Source organism: Cavia porcellus, unplaced genomic scaffold (genome assembly GCF_034190915.1).
Source record: "Cavia porcellus strain 051 isolate PalLab524CR breed Dunkin Hartley unplaced genomic scaffold, mCavPor4.1 scaffold_64, whole genome shotgun sequence".
Lineage (NCBI taxonomy): Eukaryota > Metazoa > Chordata > Mammalia > Rodentia > Caviidae > Cavia > Cavia porcellus.
The window spans coordinates 3,312,126-3,324,030 of record NW_026947547.1 but is presented as its reverse complement, the minus strand read 5'-3'; positions in this window follow the sequence as shown (position 1 = coordinate 3,324,030).

The window sequence follows — 11,905 nt, the reverse complement described above, 5'->3', positions numbered from 1 at the left end:
CACTAGTAGGAGTGAGAAAAACATCACGGGGTGGTGCGCATTGTATGGGTGTGTGTTACATTACATTCACTAGTAGGAGTGAGAAAAACATCACGGGGTGGTGCGCATTGTATGGGTGTGTGTTACATTACATTCACTAGTAGGAGTGAGAAAAACATCACGGGGTGGTGTGAATCGGAGGGTCTGAATTAGGATAGGCAGTGAGTGGCAATGTAGGATGGAGAAAAGCACCGCGGTGTGATCAGCATGGGGAGGTCAGGGAACATGCAGTGGCAATGTAGGATAGGTTTCTGAAAAACATCACGGGGTGGTGCGCGTTGTATGGGTGTGTGTTACATTACATTCACTAGTAGGAGTGAGAAAAACATCACGGGGTGGTGCGCATTGTATGGGTGTGTGTTACATTACATTCACTAGTAGGAGTGAGAAAAACATCACGGGGTGGTGCGCATTGTATGGGTGTGTGTTACATAACATTCACTAGTAGGAGTGAGAAAAACATCACGGGGTGGTGCGCATTGTATGGGTGTGTGTTACATTACATTCACTAGTAGGAGTGAGAAAAACATCACGGGGTGGTGGGAATCGGAGGGTCTGAATTAGGATAGGCAGTGAGTGGCAATGTACGATGGAGAAAAGCACCGCGGTGTGGTCAGCATGGGGAGGTCAGGGAACATGCAGTGGCAATGTAGGATAGGTATCTGAAAAACATCACGGGGTGGTGCGCATTGTATGGGTGTGTGTTACATTACATTCACTAGTAGGAGTGAGAAAAACATCACGGGGTGGTGCGCATTGTATGGGTGTGTGTTACATTACATTCACTAGTAGGAATGAGAAAAACATCACGGGGTGGTGCACATTGTATGGGTGTGTGTTACATTACATTCACTAGTAGGAGTGAGAAAAACATCACGGGGTGGTGCGCATTGTATGGGTGTGTGTTACATTACATTCACTAGTAGGAGTGAGAAAAACATCACGGGGTGGTGCGCATTGTATGGGTGTGTGTTACATTACATTCACTAGTAGGAGTGAGAAAATCATCACGGGGTGGTGCGCATTGTATGGGTGTGTGTTACATTACATTCACTAGTAGGAGTGAGAAAAACATCACGGGGTGGTGCGCATTGTATGGGTATGTGTTACATTACATTCACTAGTAGGAGTGCGAAAAATATCACGGGGTGGTGCGCATTGTATGGGTGTGTGTTACATTACATTCACTAGTAGGAGTGAGAAAAACATCACGGGGTGGTGCGCATTGTATGGGTGTGTTTTACATTACATTCACTAGTAGGAGTGAGAAAAACATCACAGTGTCGTGCGCATTTTATGGGTGTGTGTTACATGACATTCACTAGTAGGAGTGAGAAAAACATCCCGGGGTGGTGCGCATTGTATGGGTGTGTGTTACATTACATTCACTAGTAGGAGTGAAAAAACATCACGGGGTGGTGTGAATCGGAGGGTCTGAATTAGGATAGGCAGTGAGTGGCAATGTACGATGGAGAAAAGCACCGCGGTGTGGTCAGCATGGGGAGGTCAGGGAACATGCAGTGGCAATGTAGGATAGGTTTTTGAAAAACATCACGGGGTGGTGCGCATTGTATGGGTGTGTGTTACATTACATTCACTAGTAGGAGTGAGAAAAACATCACCGGGTGGTGCGCATTGTATGGGTGTGTGTTACATTACATTCACTAGTAGGAGTGAGAAAAACATCACGGGGTGGTGCGCATTGTATGGGTGTGTGTTACATTACATTCACTAGTAGGAGTGAGAAAAACATCACGGGGTGGTGCGCATTGTATGGGTGTGTGTTACATTACATTCACTAGTAGGAGTGAGAAAAACATCACGGGGTGGTGCGCATTGTATGGGTGTGTGTTACATTACTTTCACTAGTAGGAGTGAGAAAAATATCACGGGGTGGTGCGCATTGTATGGGTGTGTGTTACATTACATTCACTAGTAGGAGTGAGAAAAAGATCACGGGGTTGTCGGAATCGGAGGGTCTGAATTAGGATAGGCAGTGAGTGGCAATGTAGGATGGAGAAAAGCACCGGGGGGTGGTCAGCATGGGGAGGTCAGGGAACATGCAGTGGCAATGTAGGATAGGTTTCTGAAAAACATCGCGGGTTGGTGCGCATTGTATGGGTGTGTGTTACATTACATTCACTAGTAGGAGTGAGAAAAACATCACGGGGTGGTGCGCATTGTATGGGTGTGTGTTACATTACATTCACTAGTAGGAGTGAGAAAAACATCACGGGGTGGTGCGCATTGTATGGGTGTGTGTTACATTACTTTCACTAGTAGGAGTGAGAAAAACATCACGGGTTGGTGCGCATTGTATGGGTGTGTGTTACATTACATTCACTAGTAGGATTGAGAAAAACATCACGGGGTGGTCGGAATCAGAGGGTCTGAATTAGGATAGGCAGTGAGTGGCAATGTAGGATGGAGAAAAGCACCGCGGGGTGGTCAGCATGGGGAGGTCAGGGAACATGCAGTGGCAATGTAGGATAGGTTTCTGAAAAACATCACGGGGTGGTGCGCATTGTATGGGTGTGTGTTACATTACATTCACTAGTAGGAGTGAGAAAAACATCACGGGGTGGTGCGCATTGTATGGATGTGTGTTACATTACATTCACTAGTAGGAGTGAGAAAAACATCACGGGGTGGTGCGCATTGTATGGGTGTGTGTTACATTACATTCACTAGTAGGAGTGAGAAAAACATCACGGGGTGGTGCGCATTGTATGGGTGTGTGTTACATTACATTCACTAGTAGGAGTCAGAAAAACATCACGGGGTGGTGCACATTGTATGGGTGTGTGTTACATTACTTTCACTAGTAGGAGTGAGAAAAACATCATGGGGTGGTGCGCATTGTATGGGTGTGTGTTACATTACATTCACTAGTAGGAGTGAGAAAAACATCACGGGGTGGTGCGCATTGTATGGGTGTGTGTTACATTACATTTACTAGTAGGAGAGAGAAAACATCACGGGGTGGTTCGCATTGTATGGGTGTGTGTTACATTGCATTCACTAGTAGGAGTGAGAAAAACATCACGGGGTGGTGCGCATTGTATGGGTGTGTGTTACATTACATTCACTAGTCGGAGTGAGAAAAACATCACGGGGTGGTGCGCATTGTATGGGTGTGTGTTACATTACATTCACTAGTAGGAGTGAGAAAAACATCACGGGGTGGTGCGCATTGTATGGGTGTGTGTTACATTACATTCACTAGTAGGAGTGAGAAAAACATCACGGGGTGGTGCGCATTGTATGGGTGTGTGTTACATTACATTCACTAGTAGGAGTAAGAAAAACATCACGGGGTGGTGTGAATCGGAGGGTCTGAATTAGGATAGGCAGTGAGTGGCAATGTAGGATGGAGAAAAGCACCGCGGTGTGGTCAGCATGGGGAGGTCAGGGAACATGCATTGGCAATGTAGGATAGGTTTCTGAAAAACATCACGGGGTGGTGCGCATTGTATGGGTGTGTGTTACATTACATTCACTAGTAGGAGTGAGAAAAACATCACGGGGTGGTGCGCATTGTATGGGTGTGTGTTACATTACTTTCACTAGTAGGAGTGAGAAAAACATCACGGGGTGGTGCGCATTGTATGGGTGTGTGTTACATTACATTCACTAGTAGGAGTGAGAAAAACATCACGGGGTGGTGCGCATTGTATGGGTGTGTGTTACATTACATTCACTAGTAGGAGTGAGAAAAACATCACGGTGTGGTGAGCATTGTATGGGTGTGTGTTACATTACTTTCACTAGTAGGAGTGAGAAAAACATCACGGGGTGGTGCGCATTGTATGGGTGTGTGTTACATTACATTCACCAGTAGGAGTGAGAAAACATCACGGGGTGGTGCGCATTGTATGGGTGTGTGTTACATTACATTCACTAGTAGTTGTGAGAAAAACATCACGGGGTGGTGCGCATTGTATGGGTGTGTGTTACATTACATTCACTAGTTGGAGTGAGAAAAACATCACGGGGTGGTGCGCATTGTATGGGTGTGTGTTACATTACATTCACTAGTAGGAGTGAGAAAAACATCACGGGGTGGTGCGCATTGTATGGGTGTGTGTTACATTACATTCACTAGTAGGAGTGAGAAAAACATCACGGGGTGGTGTGAATCGGAGGGTCTGAATTAGGATAGGCAGTGAGTGGCAATGTAGGATGGAGAAACGCACCGCGGTGTGATCAGCATGGGGAGGTCAGGGAACATGCAGTGGCAATGTAGGATAGGTTTCTGAAAAACATCACGGGGTGGTGCGCGTTGTATGGGTGTGTGTTACATTACATTCACTAGTAGGAGTGAGAAAAACATCACGGGGTGGTGCGCATTGTATGGGTGTGTGTTACATTACATTCACTAGTAGGAGTGAGAAAAACATAACGGGGTGGTGCGCATTGTATGGGTGTGTGTTACATTACATTCACTAGTAGGAGTGAGAAAAACATCACGGGGTGGTGCGCATTGTATGGGTGTGTGTTACATTACATTCACTAGTAGGAGTGAGAAAAACATCACGGGGTGGTGGGAATCGGAGGGTCTGAATTAGGATAGGCAGTGAGTGGCAATGTACGATGGAGAAAAGCAACGCGGTGTGGTCAGCATGGGGAGGTCAGGGAACATGCAGTGGCAATGTAGGATATGTATCTGAAAAACATCACGGGGTGGTGCGCATTGTATGGGTGTGTGTTACATTACATTCACTAGTAGGAGTGAGAAAAACATCACGGGGTGGTGCGCATTGTATGGGTGTGTGTTACATTACATTCACTAGTAGGAATGAGAAAAACATCACGGGGTGGTGCACATTGTATGGGTGTGTGTTACATTACATTCACTAGTAGGAGTGAGAAAAACATCACGGGGTGGTGCGCATTGTATGGGTGTGTGTTACATTACATTCACTAGTAGGAGTGAGAAAAACATCACGGGGTGGTGCGCATTGTATGGGTGTGTGTTACATTACATTCACTAGTAGGAGTGAGAAAATCATCACGGGGTGGTGCGCATTGTATGGGTGTGTGTTACATTACATTCACTAGTAGGAGTGAGAAAAACATCACGGGGTGGTGCGCATTGTATGGGTATGTGTTACATTACATTCACTAGTAGGAGTGCGAAAAATATCACGGGGTGGTGCGCATTGTATGGGTGTGTGTTACATTACATTCACTAGTAGGAGTGAGAAAAACATCACGGGGTGGTGCGCATTGTATGGGTGTGTTTTACATTACATTCACTAGTAGGAGTGAGAAAAACATCACAGTGTCGTGCGCATTTTATGGGTGTGTGTTACATTACATTCACTAGTAGGAGTGAGAAAAACATCACGGGGTGGTGCGCATTGTATGGGTGTGTGTTACATTACATTCACTAGTAGGAGTGAAAAAACATCACGGGGTGGTGTGAATCGGAGGGTCTGAATTAGGATAGGCAGTGAGTGGCAATGTACGATGGAGAAAAGCACCGCGGTGTGGTCAGCATGGAGAGGTCAGGGAACATGCAGTGGCAATGTAGGATAGGTTTTTGAAAAACATCACGGGGTGGTGCGCATTGTATGGGTGTGTGTTACATTACATTCACTAGTAGGAGTGAGAAAAACATCACCGGGTGGTGCGCATTGTATGGGTGTGTGTTACATTACATTCACTAGTAGGAGTGAGAAAAACATCACGGGGTGGTGCGCATTGTATGGGTGTGTGTTACATTACATTCACTAGTAGGAGTGAGAAAAACATCACGGGGTGGTGCGCATTGTATGTGTGTGTGTTACATTACTTTCACTAGTAGGAGTGAGAAAAATATCACGGGGTGGTGCGCATTGTATGGGTGTGTGTTACATTACATTCACTAGTAGGAGTGAGAAAAAGATCACGGGGTTGTCGGAATCGGAGGGTCTGAATTAGGATAGGCAGTGAGTGGCAATGTAGGATGGAGAAAAGCACTGGGGGGTGGTCAGCATGGGGAGGTCAGGGAACATGCAGTGGCAATGTAGGATAGGTTTCTGAAAAACATCGCGGGGTGGTGCGCATTGTATGGGTGTGTGTTACATTACATTCACTAGTAGGAGTGAGAAAAACATCACGGGGTGGTGAGCATGGTATGGGTGTGTGTTACATTACATTCACTAGTAGGAGTGAGAAAAACATCACGGGGTGGTGCGCATTGTATGGGTGTGTGTTAAATTACATTCACTAGTAGGAGTGAGAAAAACATCACGGGGTGGTGTGAATCGGAGGGTCTGAATTAGGATAGGCAGTGAGTGGCAATGTAGGATGGAGAAAAGCACCGCGGTGTGGTCAGCATGGGGAGGTCAGGGAACATGCAGTGGCAATGTAGGATAGGTTTCTGAAAAACATCACGGGGTGGTGCGCGTTGTATGGGTGTGTGTTACATTACATTCACTAGTAGGAGTGAGAAAAACTTCACGGGGTGGTGCGCAATGTATGGGTGTGTGTTACATTACATTCACTAGTAGGAGTGAGAAAAACATCACGGGGTGGTGCGCATTGTATGGGTGTGTGTTACATTACATTCACTAGTAGGATTGAGAAAAACATCACGGGGTGGTCGGAATCAGAGGGTCTGAATTAGGATAGGCAGTGAGTGGCAATGTAGGATGGAGAAAAGCACCGCGGGGTGGTCAGCATGGGGAGGTCAGGAAACATGCAGTGGCAATGTAGGATAGGTTTCTGAAAAACATCACGGGGTGGTGCGCATTGTATGGGTGTGTGTTACATTACATTCACTAGTAGGAGTGAGAAAAACATCACGGGGTGGTGCGCATTGTATGGATGTGTGTTACATTACATTCACTAGTAGGAGTGAGAAAAACATCACGGGGTGGTGCGCATTGTATGGGTGTGTGTTACATTACATTCACTAGTAGGAGTGAGAAAAACATCACGGGGTGGTGCGCATTGTATGGGTGTGTGTTACATTACATTCACTAGTAGGAGTCAGAAAAACATCACGGGGTGGTGCACATTGTATGGGTGTGTGTTACATTACTTTCACTAGTAGGAGTGAGAAAAACATCATGGGGTGGTGCGCATTGTATGGGTGTGTGTTACATTACATTCACTAGTAGGAGTGAGAAAAACATCACGGGGTGGTGCGCATTGTATGGGTGTGTGTTACATTACATTTACTAGTAGGAGAGAGAAAACATCACGGGGTGGTTCGCATTGTATGGGTGTGTGTTACATTGCATTCACTAGTAGGAGTGAGAAAAACATCACGGGGTGGTGCGCATTGTATGGGTGTGTGTTACATTACATTCACTAGTCGGAGTGAGAAAAACATCACGGGGTGGTGCGCATTGTATGGGTGTGTGTTACATTACATTCACTAGTAGGAGTGAGAAAAACATCACGGGGTGGTGCGCATTGTATGGGTGTGTGTTACATTACATTCACTAGTAGGAGTGAGAAAAACATCACGGGGTGGTGCGCATTGTATGGGTGTGTGTTACATTACATTCACTAGTAGGAGTGAGAAAAACATCACGGGGTGGTGCGCATTGTATGGGTGTGTGTTACATTACATTCACTAGTAGGAGTGAGAAAAACATCACGGGGTGGTGCGCATTGTATGGGTGTGTGTTACATTACATTCACTAGTAGGAGTAAGAAAAACATCACGGGGTGGTGTGAATCGGAGGGTCTGAATTAGGATAGGCAGTGAGTGGCAATGTAGGATGGAGAAAAGCACCGCGGTGTGGTCAGCATGGGGAGGTCAGGGAACATGCATTGGCAATGTAGGATAGGTTTCTGAAAAACATCACGGGGTGGTGCGCATTGTATGGGTGTGTGTTACATTACATTCACTAGTAGGAGTGAGAAAAACATCACGGGGTGGTGCGCATTGTATGGGTGTGTGTTACATTACTTTCACTAGTAGGAGTGAGAAAAACATCACGGGGTGGTGCGCATTGTATGGGTGTGTGTTACATTACATTCACTAGTAGGAGTGAGAAAAACATCACGGGGTGGTGCGCATTGTATGGGTGTGTGTTACATTACATTCACTAGTAGGAGTGAGAAAAACATCACGGTGTGGTGAGCATTGTATGGGTGTGTGTTACATTACTTTCACTAGTAGGAGTGAGAAAAACATCACGGGGTGGTGCGCATTGTATGGGTGTGTGTTACATTACATTCACCAGTAGGAGTGAGAAAACATCACGGGGTGGTGCGCATTGTATGGGTGTGTGTTACATTACATTCACTAGTAGGAGTGAGAAAAACATCACGGGGTGGTGCGCATTGTATGGGTGTGTGTTACATTACATTCACTAGTAGGAGTGAGAAAAACATCACGGGGTGGTGCGCATTGTATGGGTGTGTGTTACATTACATTCACTAGTAGGAGTGAGAAAAACATCACGGTGTGGTGAGCATTGTATGGGTGTGTGTTACATTACTTTCACTAGTAGGAGTGAGAAAAACATCACGGGGTGGTTCGCATTGTATGGGTGTGTGTTACATTACATTCACCAGTAGGAGTGAGAAAACATCACGGGGTGGTGCGCATTGTATGGGTGTGTGTTACATTACATTCACTAGTAGGAGTGAGAAAAACATCACGGGGTGGTGCGCATTGTATGGGTGTGTGTTACATTACATTCACTAGTAGGAGTGAGAAAAACATCACGGGGTGGTGCGCATTGTATGGGTGTGTGTTACATTACATTCACTAGTAGGAGTGAGAAAAACATCACGGGGTGGTGCGCATTGTATGGGTGTGTGTTACATTACTTTCACTAGTAGGAGTGAGAAAAACATCACGGGGTGGTGCGCATTGTATGGGTGTGTGTTACATTACATTCACTAGTAGGAGTGAGAAAAACATCATGGGGTGGTGCGCATTGTATGGGTGTGTGTTACATTACATTCACTAGTAGGAGTGAGAAAAACATCACGGTGTGGTGAGCATTGTATGGGTGTGTGTTACATTACTTTCACTAGTAGGAGTGAGAAAAACATCACGGGGTGGTGCGCATTGTATGGGTGTGTGTTACATTACATTCACCAGTAGGAGTGAGAAAACATCACGGGGTGGTGCGCATTGTATGGGTGTGTGTTACATTACATTCACTAGTAGGAGTGAGAAAAACATCACGGGGTGGTGCGCATTGTATGGGTGTGTGTTACATTACATTCACTAGTAGGAGTGAGAAAAACATCACGGGGTGGTGCGCATTGTATGGGTGTGTGTTACATTACATTCACTAGTAGGAGTGAGAAAAACATCACGGGGTGGTGCGCATTGTATGGGTGTGTGTTACATTACATTCACTAGTAGGAGTGAGAAAAACATCACGGGGTGGTGTGAATCGGAGGGTCTGAATTAGGATAGGCAGTGAGTGGCAATGTAGGATGGAGAAACGCACCGCGGTGTGATCAGCATGGGGAGGTCAGGGAACATGCAGTGGCAATGTAGGATAGGTTTCTGAAAAACATCACGGGGTGGTGCGCGTTGTATGGGTGTGTGTTACATTACATTCACTAGTAGGAGTGAGAAAAACATCACGGGGTGGTGCGCATTGTATGGGTGTGTGTTACATTACTTTCACTAGTAGGAGTGAGAAAAACATCACGGGGTGGTGCGCATTGTATGGGTGTGTGTTACATTACATTCACTAGTAGGAGTGAGAAAAACATCACGGGGTGGTGCGCATTGTATGGGTGTGTGTTACATTACATTCACTAGTAGGAGTGAGAAAAACATCACGGGGTGGTGCGCATTGTATGGGTGTGTGTTACATTACATTCACTAGTAGGAGTGAGAAAATCATCACGGGGTGGTGCGCATTGTATGGGTGTGTGTTACATTACATTCACTAGTAGGAGTGAGAAAAACATCACGGGGTGGTGCGCATTGTATGGGTATGTGTTACATTACATTCACTAGTAGGAGTGCGAAAAATATCACGGGGTGGTGCGCATTGTATGGGTGTGTGTTACATTACATTCACTAGTAGGAGTGAGAAAAACATCACGGGGTGGTGCGCATTGTATGGGTGTGTTTTACATTACATTCACTAGTAGGAGTGAGAAAAACATCACAGTGTCGTGCGCATTTTATGGGTGTGTGTTACATTACATTCACTAGTAGGAGTGAGAAAAACATCACGGGGTGGTGCGCATTGTATGGGTGTGTGTTACATTACATTCACTAGTAGGAGTGAAAAAACATCACGGGGTGGTGTGAATCGGAGGGTCTGAATTAGGATAGGCAGTGAGTGGCAATGTACGATGGAGAAAAGCACCGCGGTGTGGTCAGCATGGAGAGGTCAGGGAACATGCAGTGGCAATGTAGGATAGGTTTTTGAAAAACATCACGGGGTGGTGCGCATTGTATGGGTGTGTGTTACATTACATTCACTAGTAGGAGTGAGAAAAACATCACCGGGTGGTGCGCATTGTATGGGTGTGTGTTACATTACATTCACTAGTAGGAGTGAGAAAAACATCACGGGGTGGTGCGCATTGTATGGGTGTGTGTTACATTACATTCACTAGTAGGAGTGAGAAAAACATCACGGGGTGGTGCGCATTGTATGTGTGTGTGTTACATTACTTTCACTAGTAGGAGTGAGAAAAATATCACGGGGTGGTGCGCATTGTATGGGTGTGTCTTACATTACATTCACTAGTAGGAGTGAGAAAAAGATCACGGGGTTGTCGGAATCGGAGGGTCTGAATTAGGATAGGCAGTGAGTGGCAATGTAGGATGGAGAAAAGCACTGGGGGGTGGTCAGCATGGGGAGGTCAGGGAACATGCAGTGGCAATGTAGGATAGGTTTCTGAAAAACATCGCGGGGTGGTGCGCATTGTATGGGTGTGTGTTACATTACATTCACTAGTAGGAGTGAGAAAAACATCACGGGGTGGTGAGCATGGTATGGGTGTGTGTTACATTACATTCACTAGTAGGAGTGAGAAAAACATCACGGGGTGGTGCGCATTGTATGGGTGTGTGTTAAATTACATTCACTAGTAGGAGTGAGAAAAACATCACGGGGTGGTGTGAATCGGAGGGTCTGAATTAGGATAGGCAGTGAGTGGCAATGTAGGATGGAGAAAAGCACCGCGGTGTGGTCAGCATGGGGAGGTCAGGGAACATGCAGTGGCAATGTAGGATAGGTTTCTGAAAAACATCACGGGGTGGTGCGCGTTGTATGGGTGTGTGTTACATTACATTCACTAGTAGGAGTGAGAAAAACTTCAGGGGGTGGTGCGCATTGTATGGGTGTGTGTTACATTACATTCACTAGTAGGAGTGAGAAAAACATCACGGGGTGGTGCGCATTGTATGGATGTGTGTTACATTACATTCACTAGTAGGAGTGAGAAAAACATCACGGGGTGGTGCGCATTGTATGGGTGTGTGTTACATTACATTCACTAGTAGGAGTGAGAAAAACATCACGGGGTGGTGCGCATTGTATGGGTGTGTGTTACATTACATTCACTAGTAGGAGTCAGAAAAACATCACGGGGTGGTGCACATTGTATGGGTGTGTGTTACATTACTTTCACTAGTAGGAGTGAGAAAAACATCATGGGGTGGTGCGCATTGTATGGGTGTGTGTTACATTACATTCACTAGTAGGAGTGAGAAAAACATCACGGGGTGGTGCGCATTGTATGGGTGTGTGTTACATTACATTTACTAGTAGGAGAGAGAAAACATCACGGGGTGGTTCGCATTGTATGGGTGTGTGTTACATTGCATTCACTAGTAGGAGTGAGAAAAACATCACGGGGTGGTGCGCATTGTATGGGTGTGTGTTACATTACATTCACTAGTCGGAGTGAGAAAAACATCACGGGGTGGTGC